The 12,448-nt window shown below is 48.2% G+C and overlaps 1 protein-coding gene across 1 annotated transcript in view; it reads left to right on the forward strand.

Annotated features, from left to right (window-relative positions):
• The window catches only part of CECR2 (CECR2 histone acetyl-lysine reader), a 92,852-nt gene that overhangs the window by 35,389 nt on the left and 45,015 nt on the right, over positions 1-12,448 (forward strand). The window lies entirely within an intron of this gene.

Below are 12,448 nucleotides of genomic sequence, written 5' to 3' on the forward strand. Positions count from 1 at the left end.
GTTTCAGTCATGGGGGCACCCTTTTTCCGTGCTAGCCCCCTTTTAAGGTAGCTTTAGGCAGAAGACGAAATCACGGCAAGGATGCCCAAAGAGCAGGGATGCAGCCTACGCGCTCATCCTTCTCCCCCACCCACCCCCCCTCCAAAATCCGGGACTCCCGCTATTGTGAGGATTAATCCTTTCGTGCTTGACCTTCCATGGAGCCAATAAGCACCGAAGGACTGAAAGGCTGGATGTGCGTTTGAAGGAATGAATGGCAACGGATCAAACCACCCGAGCTCTTTCGTGAGTGCTGTTAGGAAAATAGAATCGTTTGCTTTCTATTTGAAAATTAATTGCGATACCTCAGTTTATACAAAAGTGAGTCTGGGGCGTTTTGGGACTTTTCTTCCTTCTCAGCTCAAGGGACAGATGTGGGGGGAAGGGAATCGAATTCCCAACTTTGCACCCCAGCTGGAAATCGATACAGAGGTTGTCCTGAGTGCTGTTCCTTGATTGCTGGCTGCAGATGTGCTCCCGTGTTGCCTGCCACAGTAAATCATAGAATCACAGAGTGGTTTGGTTTGGAAGGGACCTCAAAGCTCATCCAGTTCCAACCCCCCTGCCATGGGCAGGGACGCCCTCCACTACACCAGGGTGCCCAAAGCCTCATCCAACCTGGCCTTGCATAGGTGGAATTTTTTCAATGCCAAAATTTATTTCTGCGGAAATGGAAGTGACATTATGTTGTGTGGTTGGATAACTTTGTTCCATGTGAGAAATCCTGGAACGAGGAAATTTTGTAGCCTGCGGAGTAGGATGTGATTTTTGTTTGTTTGTTTGCTGCTTCTTCTTCTGTTTCGACTGAGTGGAAGTGGCATGGAGGTTATTGAGTTAAAATGACTTCCTGAGATTTCTGTGCGCTGGAAGGGAATGAGTTGGGAAACAGTCTTTGGAGGTCCCCTTGCTAAAGCTTTCTTAGTGAGGCTGAGTCACAGGAAATGTTACCAGCCATCAACACGGTGGGATTGAGTCCTCTGGGAGTGACCAGGTCAGAGCCACGTCCACTCCCGGACAAGTAGGTGTTCCAAAGAGTAGCAGCACGTGAATGCGTCGATCGAAACGTCGGGGTGTGCAGAGAACAGCTGTGCTTGGTCTTGCAAGATGTGAGTCTTTGGAATGTCGTAGTGCGTAGCACAAACAGGGCTCCGCGTGCTCTCCTTTAAGGAGGTTTGGAAGTCATGGGATTGTTTTATACCCGAATGTTTTATACTCGTTTTATTTAAAAGTTTGAAGGAGACTAATATATGGAAACTAAAAGATGAGGAGTATGTAGCTATGACAGTTTGGGGAATGGCGTGCCTTCTGAGAGGAGCCTCTCAGCTGCTGTTGGTTTTCACAGTGGAGAAGTCTAGGACGAGCTTGTTCTTGGAAGGAAAGTAGTGATCCTTGTTCCCAGCACTGAATGTTCTGTGTCATCTTGCACTTCTGGTAGTCTGCTTTATTTTACCTCTGAAATGCTTGATTATTATTTTTTTTAATTGGATTTATTTTGTTGTCTTTAAGTTGCTTTTAATATTCTTGCAGTGAAATCAGATCCTTGCAGAGGAAAGCTGTTCTTTGAGAGTTGCCTAGCCAGCACGGCTTTCCCTAAACTTGAATTTTTCTTAGTTTCTCAGTTTTGCTCCTTTTGAGTACCTCCCAGAGAAGTTGTGGCTGCCCCATTCCTGGAAGTGTTCAAGGCCAGGTTGGATAAGACTTTGGGCAACCTGGTGTAGTGGAGGGTGTCCCTGCCCATGGCAGGGGGGTTGGAACTAGATGATCTTTGAGGTCCCTTCCAACCCTAACCATTCTATGGTTCTATGATTCTTCTTTGGACAGAAACGCCAGACAGGAGGAGACATTTCCTTCACTGCTGGAAAAAAAGTCATTTGTAATGTCGTAATTCCGGATTCTTTCCTGTATGAGGTGCCCGGTGCAGGTGTCCTTGCTGCTATCTCTGAAACTTATTGTTTGGAGAGGTTGACCAAGCCCACGTGGAGGGGCCTGTTGTCCTCTGCTGCTTCCAGGGATCCATGAATGGTTAAGCTGGTTCTTGTTCTCTTACAAATATTAAGCCTCGTGGGAGATTCAGGTATTTGTCTCTATTTTGCGTGTATTGAAAAAGAGCGGAGAACAGTCAAGTGGGTTGCCTGAAGTCACCCAGCCTGACGGAGCTTGGAATAGGTTTCCTGGCTCCCAGTACTGTACTTTAAACCACAAGATTAGTCTTTTTTGAAAAGGATAATCTGTATGTTCAAAGAAGGCTTTATAAAGCTCCCATTAACCCCGGCGCTGTACCTAGCGAGGGATCTAATTTACGTTCTGGCAAATGAAAGCAGTTTCGAAGACCTGAGCGCCGCAGGTCACTGTCAGACCTTCAAGGTCCATTGCCACCAGTTTAATTTTTCTCCTGCTTGGATTCGCCTCTGCCGTTCCTGAGAAAGGAGGGGAAAAAAAACTGTACTCCCGAGGAAAAGATTTCCAGAGACATTCAGTTACGGATAACTGAGGACAAGGTCCACGTGTGTGTTTTATTTTTTGGCCATGCTTAGTTACCGTGCAGAATGGCTAATGTTCTCGTTCCTTCCTTGAAAGAGACACCTTGTGGCACAGCTTTTTTTTTTTATTGCGTTTTATCACTTAGTTAAGATCTGAAGATCTGAATTCCAGTAGCCAATGACTGGAAACATCCTTTCAAACTAAAATGTTGAACTTTAGAGTTTACCCTTGAGTCCTCGAGCTACCTTATCTGAAAGGCAGAGGAATATTTTTTTTTGCCAGTTTTCTTCTGTTATCAAGGCAGAACACAGCGTCTGGATGTTAGAGAAGTGGCAGGACGTTAACCTCAGCCTTGCTTTTACTCAAAGATTGCAAGTGTTTGACAGGGTGGGCTAAAGATTACCAAACTTTTTGGGGGGTGGAGGAGGAGAGGGAGAGATGAACAGAGATTTAGCTCTCCGTGCTGAATGCATGAAGTGAGAATAAAAGCCAGGGCTTTCCTGATCCCATGCTCTACTAATAACACTTTTACAAGCTGGTTATATAATTATCTGTTATCGTGGTGGGTTTTTTTTCCCCCCACTTCAGGCTGATCAGCTATTTCATCCAACCAAAGCGTTTTGTACGGATATTTGGATAATCCAGTGTCATCACTTCTGCATTGAATCGCAGAAACAAAGCTGGCTATTCCAGTTTACAAGACGTAACAGACCTTTCTTTCAGTTTTTTTAAATGTAATGAAACGAGTCTGTTTTTTTCTTTTTATTTTTTCTTTTTTTTTTTTTTTTTTTTCCTTATTCTGGATGGGAGGAAGGAATTTAGGAGAAAAAGGTATTCCGAATAACTTCTGTTATTTGGTTTCCTCTGTGCCTGGGCGATAGTTTACTGCGCTTCTCTCAAATTACCACGCCGTTTATAATATGTGTTTTAAGAGCGTCGTTAGCATTAACATTTATGAACATCATCATCATCATCACAATTACCATCAACAGTAACTCGCCGTTTCTGGCAGATATAACTATTATTGCATAAACAGCCAAGTGTTTGTAGCAATCTGCAAATTTATTGGCTATAAAGACGACGTTAAATTAAGCTAGGGAAGAATTCCCGTACGGCGTAAGTGTTGCAGAAGATCTCCATCCCGTGCTCTGGAAGCAGAGCTACAAGCGCTCCATCCCCTGATTTATGGAGTGGCATTGCCAGATGGGGAGGAAAACACGGCGGGTCCGTCTCCTGAGTGCACCAAGGGCTCCGTATCGTTGCCTTTGGCCAACACAACTTGGCTGAGCTCCTTCCAGGCACGGGTGGAGCTGGTGGGTCGTGGCCATCTCCAGCCCAGGGGCCTTAGTCGGGACAGTTGCACCGGTGCCACTTGTGCAGATGTTGAGTTCCTCACGGTATGTCGTAAGAAGCAGCTCCTGACACTTCACACCTAAAAACACTGAGACTGCCAACTTTTTGCTTTGTTTTTTTTTTTCCGAGCAGACCCTTTTCCCCTCTGCTTTTCCCCAGCTGCAGGGAGGGGAACGGGAATTCTCCTGGGGCTCCCAGCTTGTCTCTCAGCTGCTTCCAGCCCCGCGAGCAGCTGCCTCGGTCACCAGGCAACCCTGCTGGGTCCTGGTTGGGTTTTTACTAGCATCCCATGGAAGATGACAGCTCAGCGGAGCAGGGCAGGCCTGGTGTTCAGCAGGACAGCTGAGGGAGCGTGGGGGCCAGCCGGGGAAGGTGTCCTAGGTGGTCGCTGGGGATGGAGGCTCTGAGCCCCGACCAGGCTTTAAAAGCTCTGGGGGGGCTTTTTTCCACATAGCAGCTGAAGTAGAGATTTATTTTATTTTAATTTTTTTTGGACAGGGCTGGAGGTAGAGTGTGGGTACTGGAAGAGGTAACTTCTTGGATTTGTTTTGGCGTCGGATGCTGCGGTGACTTGCGTTAGGAAGCCAGAGCTGTGTGAGGGACCGTGACTGGCACGACGATATTCGACAGGCTTGAAACACCGTTTCTGTGACAAGCCTGTCCCTTCGTGCATATACCTCTCATTCGGGTGGCAGCATGTGTTTCTCATACTAATAAAAAAGATAGTATAAAAGCCATTAATTTTTGTATTGAAGTATGTAGAGAAGGCTCCGGGGCGATCTTATAGCGGCCTTCCAGTACTTAAAGGGGCTACAGGAAAGCTGGAGAGGGGCTTTTTCCAAGGGCGTGTAGTGACAGGACACGGGGCAATGGCTTTAAACTGAAAGAGGGGAGATTTAGATTGGATATAAGAAAAAAATTTTTCACTCTGAGAGTGGTGAGGCACTGGCACAGGTTGCCCAGAGAAGCTGTGGCTGCCCCATCCCTGGAAGTGTTCAAGGCCAGGTTGGATGAGGCTTTGGGCAACCTGGTGTAGTGGAGGGTGTCCCTGCCCGTGGCAGGGGGGCTGGAACTAGATGATCTTTGAGGTTCCTTCCAACCTAAACCATTCTGTGATTCTATGATTCTGTGTCTGGACTGCATAAGCTTGGAATAAGCTCAGAGAGCCTGATAAGGGAAGTGATGTTTTTGGCTACCCGGAGTAACGCAGACAGTTATCTAAAAGTACGAAAGAGACATTATTAGTTATGGTTCCGCAAACCGCTATGCCGTGGAGGAGATGTGTGTTTTTAAAACTTATCCTTAGGCTTGAGACTAAGCCTGAGCCTGTTGCAAAGAGGCAGTTCATGCATCTCAGTAGCTGCCTGGCTGCATCATCAGGGTTCATACCGGTAGGCGGCTATTTCATACTTTTGCAAATTCTTCTTTGCTAGATTAATGTAAAAAAAAATTAAAAAATGCTGAAACTTGGATTTCAGCGTAGCCCCGTGGTGGAATTCACCCACTTTTCATCCTGGCCGTGCGCGGTGGTAGAAACCCGTGGGGTACCTGTGTGTGGCTGCAGGCTCTCGGCGGGGCTTTTCTTTTGCCTGACCCCGAGTGAGGAGGAAGAGGTTTTTAATGCCAGTAGCACTTTGAGGCCAATCACCCCGCTGAGCGGCCAGCCTGGGTTTGTTTGCGGTGGGTACGCTGTGGGCTGCTCTCCACGCGGCATCCGAAGGGGAGGCAGAAGAATGGCTGGATGTGGAGATCAGATTAAAGGGAAAAAGCAAGGCTTTACAGCCTTTTTTTTTTTAAATCTTGACATATTTTACTATTCCATCCTGCTTTTCAGGCAAGGGTGGGCAGGGACCTTTCTTCCCCCATTCAAAATCCAGGTCGTTGGGTTTGTTTGAGGGGCAGAAGGGATGTAATGGAATTACCTGAGCCCTTAAGGGGTGATCTGGGCTTTCTGTTTATTTTGACACCCATGAAGATAGTTTTTTCATGGCTTGCTTATCAACTGGCTGCTAATAACATCCTGGCGGGGGGAGAGCGATGTAGATGCCGGAGCATCGCCCGTTGCTGTTGCAGAAGAAGTTCCGTGGCGCGAGCACAAACCAGCTGCACAGCTCGCGTGCGATGTTGCATCAGCAGTGCGTGATGGCAAGGAGTCAATCCCCCAGTTTTGGCCGGTGTGTGAACTAGGAAAGCGGAGGTTGGCTTAGATGGGCCGGTCTGGATATATTGAGAGCGGCAAAAATCCCCTTAAAAAAAAAAAAAAAAATGTTTTTCCCGGTAAGACTTAAGATTGTTGCTGAAACTTCAGCCAAGCAATCCATTCCAGATTTTGGCACTCATCCTTTCCTTTCCCTGTGCTCATGCTGAGCAGATGAGCGCAATGGCCAGACCTAAAACGAAGAGCATCTACAGTCTGATCTCATCCTCCCTTGCTGCCTTTGGCTGGAGAGGAGGAGGAGGAGCTTTGAAATCGGATTATTACTTCGAGCCTCTTGGCTTTGGTGCTACAGACTGTTCCCCACGTTGCCAATGGGCTTAAAAGCTTAGCAGAACTCCCACTAGGTACCCAGGAAGCCTCTTACCGCGGGAGATGGTGACACGGCAGGATCAGCTGTTCTTTATTTATCCTGCAGCCGAATCGTCTAGGGAGGGACCGCAGCTCATCCGCTGATGTTGTTTCCAGAAACAACGTCAAGAACAGGTAGCGCCGCGCCGATGCCGTTCCCCGCCGACGCGACGGCGCTCGCCCGAGGCGCCGCGTAAAACAGTTGCCCAAATGTTTAGTCTTTAGCTGCTGGTGGTAATTAGCCCATAGACGGGAACGCTAAATCCAGCGTTTGTGGAGAAGAGGGAGTTTGGGGTTGAATTGGGTTGGTTTTATCAGCAAGGTACTACTGGCGTGGGACTGGGAGTGCTAAACAACGTATGTAATCTGTACAGTGCTACAGGTTAGCTCCAGAGTGGTCCCAAACTCCAGCTGTCCGCTCACCACTTTCCTCAACCTGTCTTCCCAGTAAAAAAAAACCCCAAAAGCCTAAAGCAGCACTGGCTGCGAGTGGTTTAACAATCTGAATACATCTGATACGCCATATCCTGGGAGAGACCCTTTCTAGGTGACAATAAATGACAACTTTCCGAGGGCGAGACCAACAGGATGCGATTCGAGCAGACTTTTGTTTCCTTTCGTACCATTGTGCTTGGAGGTTATTTTCAGCTAGAGAAGTTGAACTTGTGGCTTGGGCAAGAGTGGTCAGCCACTTTGTGGGGGTGTTTGGTTGGTTTGTTGGGGTTTCTTGGTTGTTGTTTGTTTTTTTGGTTTTGTTTTTTTATTTTAAAGGGTGCGACCCTGGTGCTTTTCCCATAAAGGCACAGACCCCTGATTAGAAATGTAAGCAGACTGATGTTAAGTTTGCTTTTCTTAATTGCCCTTCACAGGCCTCTTGGAAGTCTTCCATGGGGTCTGCAAACCACAAGCTGGAGACCGTCGCTTCTGCTGAGCCTGAAATTTCTGTCTCTGTCCCATGTAAAGGCAGCTCGGTGCCCAGTGCGATGCTTATGGTGCCAGTGTAACGGGCTTATGGTAAATGGGGTAGATGATCTGCTCCGAAGGAAGAGGGGATTATTTTGAAAGGGAGAAATGATCCTTTGGAGGGAAGTAGCTAGATCACCAAGTGCTTTGGCTGCTAATAAAACTGCCGAAAAAGAAAGACGATGGCGGTGGCATCGAGTACTAATGTCTAACTACTAAGCAGAAACTAACCACTTGTTACTTCAAAGCTTCAGATGTGCACTGTCCGTCTGAAAAGGTACTTCTCAGGGGGAAGAAATGGAAGGAGCAGCAAGTTTTACATCTTTTTAGGTGCTGCCAGTGCATAAACGTCGTAACGAATGTTGTTTTTTCCCAAATCACTTTGGGCAAGATGAGCTAGGAGGGGAGGAGAGCTTTGTTAGCACTGGCATGCTGCTATGGGGCAGGAGGGAGACTGGATTGATCAGTCTGAAATCTCTTTTCAGTACAGTTTAGCCACCCAGCGTGAGCTGCTCGTATTTGTTTGTATTGCACAGCGGTGAAAAATTCCAGCCGGAGAGCAAGAGGCGGCATGCTGTGCCAACAGGGGAGGGTCCCTGGCCCAAAAGAGGGACCAGGCAGCAGGTTAATGGGGGTGGAGAACAAGAAGCCACGACCCTTCTGGCCAGCGGGACAGGTGGTAGATAGATAGCACGGTGGTCTCAGATTTTTAAGCATCTTGATAGAGAGGCTTCAAGGAGGACAAAACTGGAATATGCCTATAAACTAAGCCTGGAGAATTCTAGCTGGGCCAAAAATGTCCATCAGCATTGGAAAGAGTTTGCATTTTCAAAGTGACATAGAATCACAGAATGGTTTGGGTTGGAAGGGACTTCAAAGCTCAAGCAGTTCCAACCCCCCTGCCATGGACAGGGACACCCTCCACTACACCAGGTTGCCCAAAGCCTCATCCAGCCTGGCCTTGAACACTGCCAGGGATCAGGATCAGGAGCCATAACATCTTTCTGAATTTAAGGCAGCCATCTAAACCCACTGCTGTTTGCACTTCCAGGGTGTCGTGGCCCTGGGAATACCCCTAACCCCCGCGATGCCCTCCTGGCTCATCGTGCAGAGCGGGGCACCCTCAGTAGGTGTCGTGTTTTGAAAACCGTTTCCGTGCGATGGCAGCAGTCGCAAGCAGGGCGAGCACAGCATGGGTTTTTCGGGTGTGCTGAGAACATCCTAGGGGTTGAGCACACTGATAGAACAAACAAGTTGTGAGGGTTAGCAGAGCAACTGGTTAAATGATTTTTATTTTTTTTTTAAACTGGGGAAAACGATGCTCGTTAAAGCATTTCAGACCTGCAGTTGACTTGCTGTCTTCCTGCCCGGTCCCAGTAACTCTACTCTTTTGCGTGAATTCCCCTAACTCTTGCCCAGGTACTTATTGTCATTAATTATCTGGGAGGGGAGAAGAACGTCCTGACTCAGATTTAGTGACGGCGTTGGAATTTCAGCGCGTGGGTTGGGGCTGGCTCAGCACAGCCCACCTGTAGCTTCAGGTGATCTCCTAAAGCCTCTGAGAAAGCCCGTTGAGTCACTCGGGAGCATCGCAATGGAAAGCTGATCACAGCAGCCGTATGGAAATAGAGCTGAAGGGATTGGGGTTTTTAAACCGGCGGCTAACTTGGACAAGGCTTAGCTGTGCTTAAACTGGTCATGTCCATCAGGTTCCATTATAGACGACTCGTCTCCAGCACAGAGGAAGCCTTTAAACTGCAGTCCTATACCTCAGCACCCAACCTGCTCATGGGTCCGGAGGCCATTCCAGGTGATTTCGGGGGTTTAATACACCTCTGGGGGTTCAGCCTTTGCTTCGCACTCAACCGTTGGCCAACAACGCTCCGGTGGGGTTAGCCATACCCACCGTGGTGCCCGGCGTGGGGCAGCGGGCCCTTCTCTCCCAGCCCAACCCCTGCCAACTGTCTCCCCCGTGAGCTCCCTGGCTTGTCCCACTTCGGGCTAGTGATCCTCCTGGCAAAGTGGTCACCCTCACTCCGGTGGCCATCTCTTCCCACCAGCCCTTGGCTGACTCAAGGGGGGGGATTTAGTCCGGGGCTGGGGGGAGGGTGAGATGTTAAACAGGCTTTTCCCTAATGAGGTGTGACGCCAGCTGGAGAGGGGGAGAATCCTACTTTTCTCCTGTCTGTTGCTCTCTCCAGCCAGAGGAGGAGGAGGAGATGTGTGTGTCGCCCCCCTCTCTTCTTCCTCTGCTGATTTGCTGCCTCTTCTGTTTCCTTTCTGTGCTGTCCCCAAAGCGTTTTGGCAAAAGGTTCAGATTTCTGCGCTCACAGCTCAGTGCTCAAAGAGAAAAGGGGAAAAACAAAAGGGTTGGAGGAGTACAGGGAGGGGGAGATGGTGGCGGTGGCAGGGAGGAAGCCGGCCGCTCGCCCTGGCCAGGCCAGAGGAAGGCTGGGATGAGCACCCTGGGCATGGTTTGCCCTGAAGACCAGGGGATTTTTTGGTTTTTTGGTGGTATCCTTCTCCTGGGAGTCCCTAGCCATCTCTGTTCAACGTGCCGCTCAAGCACTGCGCCGCGTCACCATCTGCCCGTGGTTGGAGGGGAGGGCTGGGGAAACAAGAGTTGTTCCTCCCTCTGCCAAATCTGGGCTGAAGCGTTGGGTGAAAACCCAAGGGGATCCCAACTCTTCTTCATGGTCCTGAGATGTTCAGATTTTCATTGTGTTCTCCTGCTTCCTGGCGTTCCCACAGCACCCTGGGAAAAGTCCAGGATTTAGGTGTTTTGGGGCAGAAAGCTGGAGAATCCAGCAGCGTAGGAAGTGGTGACGTTCGGTTCAACAGGGCCAGTGGACCCATCCCTGGGAAATGAAAGCACCTCACGCTGCTCTTGCCCTATCACAAGCAGTAACAGGGAAAAAAAAAAAGTGGATAAAAGCTTTACAGGACAATGTCACTATCTTTTTCGAAGACAAATAATCACAATAATACTTGGACTGTGCATTTGCCATAACCCACTGGCTCTGGGTGCAGCAAGAGAGGGGGGAAAACTCCCCAGCCAGCTGTTTTGGGGGAAGACTGGTGAGTCCCTGCCCCAGGAGACAGCACCTTGCCCAGTGCCCGAGGAATGCCCGCCGGCTCCGAAAATATCAAGGTCACTCCTGGGCCTGGAAAATAATGGCTGGAGATAGGGGCTATCTTGAGCCGCTTGTGGCCACTGCTTTTGAGCAGTAGTCAAACAGCGGGCTGAAGAGGCTCACGGGAAGCAATTTAAATATTCCTTCCTACAAAAGGCTGGCACATCCTGGCAGAGGCAGGCTGGCGACTGATGGCTGTAGAGCAGGAGTGTCAGGGAGAAGCTGAAGTAGGGGGAACATCAGGGCAGATGTCCACTAAAGTAATTTACCAAAAAAAAAAAAAAAAAAGTCAACACCTCCAAAATACTAATTTGCTTACCAAGCGAATTCACTCAGTAATTGCTATTTATGTGGCACAATTACTATTTATACAACACTACTATCACTCTCTCCAAGGGATGGCAAGCAACAACTGCAGGTTTTGTATTAACTTGTCATTGAGCAGAGCAGTCGTCTCGAGACCAAAACAGGGATTTTTGGTACTTTTCCTCGCTCTGCAGCAGGCTTTGGCTGCCCGCCGCCCTTTCCTTGCCTCGAGTTTCCGCGTGGAATAGGTGCCTTTAGCATGTTTTTCACAGGGCAGGTGGCAGGCTCCTGCTCGTGGAGCACTTTGGATGTTGTGCAAGAGGTAGAGAAGAACGGTGTTGATAATGAAAATAGGCCATTAATAAATTTCCAATAAAAGAAAAAAAAAAAAAAACCTGCCAGCAGCATTTAATTCGCAATCTGTTATCAATAATTTTATTACGGCAGTTACTGCGGTCTAATAAAAAAGCACTTTCTCTTCTTTATTGGGTAAGTGCCAAAACGTTTATCCTTTATTCTCTGGCCATTAACCTTTATTCTGTAGCCATTAGCTTAGCCATTTGTGTAACAGTCTGTTGAGTAACATTCAAGTAGGAATTTGTATTCAATCCATTATTTACTCTGAAGCCCAAAAAGAATAGCTGCTTATGCCTGTGTTATTTATCCATATTAAATCTTGTTAACTGCTGTACCCTACAGATGATAACAACTCTTGTAGGAAGCGGGTTTTTCGCCCTGTGAACAATTTTCTGGCATATGAATAAAACTGTAGTTAGCCTAGTAATATTTTTAAATCCCAGCTTGAAATTGCTATCTGAAAAACAGCTATTTCTCGTGTGAAATTTGTAATAACTGCTTTCAGGGTTTATCCCTTTTAGAAGTTTATCCTTTTTGTGGATCCGTTCCTGCGTCGCACCTTTACGTGGACTCCGTCGTGATGAAATAAGCCGTGATACTCTCCACCCCTCCATCAAGGGCTGAGGTTTTGGGTCATGAGGTCTGATGTTCCTGCATCCCTTCTTTCTCTCTTACTGGGGAAAAAAATAAAAAACAAAAAGCCAAAGAGAAAGAGGTTAAATAATCAAAACGCCTGGTTTTCTTTGGGGCGTTTTCTCGCTGGCTTTCAGCTGTTCCTGGCTCTCCATCTGAAACCAGCACTTCTCTGTGGAAGTGGCTTTTAGGGCCATGCTTTGGGACCACATCTCTTTAGATGAGCTCACGAGTCTTAGCGAGTGGAAAGCGAAGCAGGAGAATGAAACTGTTGATTCCTGCCCATCAGCTGAACCCAGCAGAAGTCATGGGTTTCTCATTAGGCAGTAGTATCTCAGCCTCACTGAACCCTGTTTTTTAGGTTTCCAGAAAAAGCATTCGTCTTCTGAATGGAGAGGGACATTCAGTAAAAGCCTTTCAAGGTCATAGAATCACAGAACGGTTTGGGTTGGAAGGGACCTCAAAGCTCACCCAGTTCCAACCCCCCTGCCATGGGCAGGGACACCCTCCACTACACCAGGTTGCCCAAAGCCTCATCCAACCTGGCCTTGCACACTTCCAGGGATGGGGCAGCCACAGCTTCTCTGGGCAACCTGTGCCAGTGCCTCACCACCCT

This window comes from Tauraco erythrolophus, chromosome 4, assembly GCF_009769465.1.
Source record: "Tauraco erythrolophus isolate bTauEry1 chromosome 4, bTauEry1.pri, whole genome shotgun sequence".
Classification (NCBI taxonomy): domain Eukaryota; kingdom Metazoa; phylum Chordata; class Aves; order Musophagiformes; family Musophagidae; genus Tauraco; species Tauraco erythrolophus.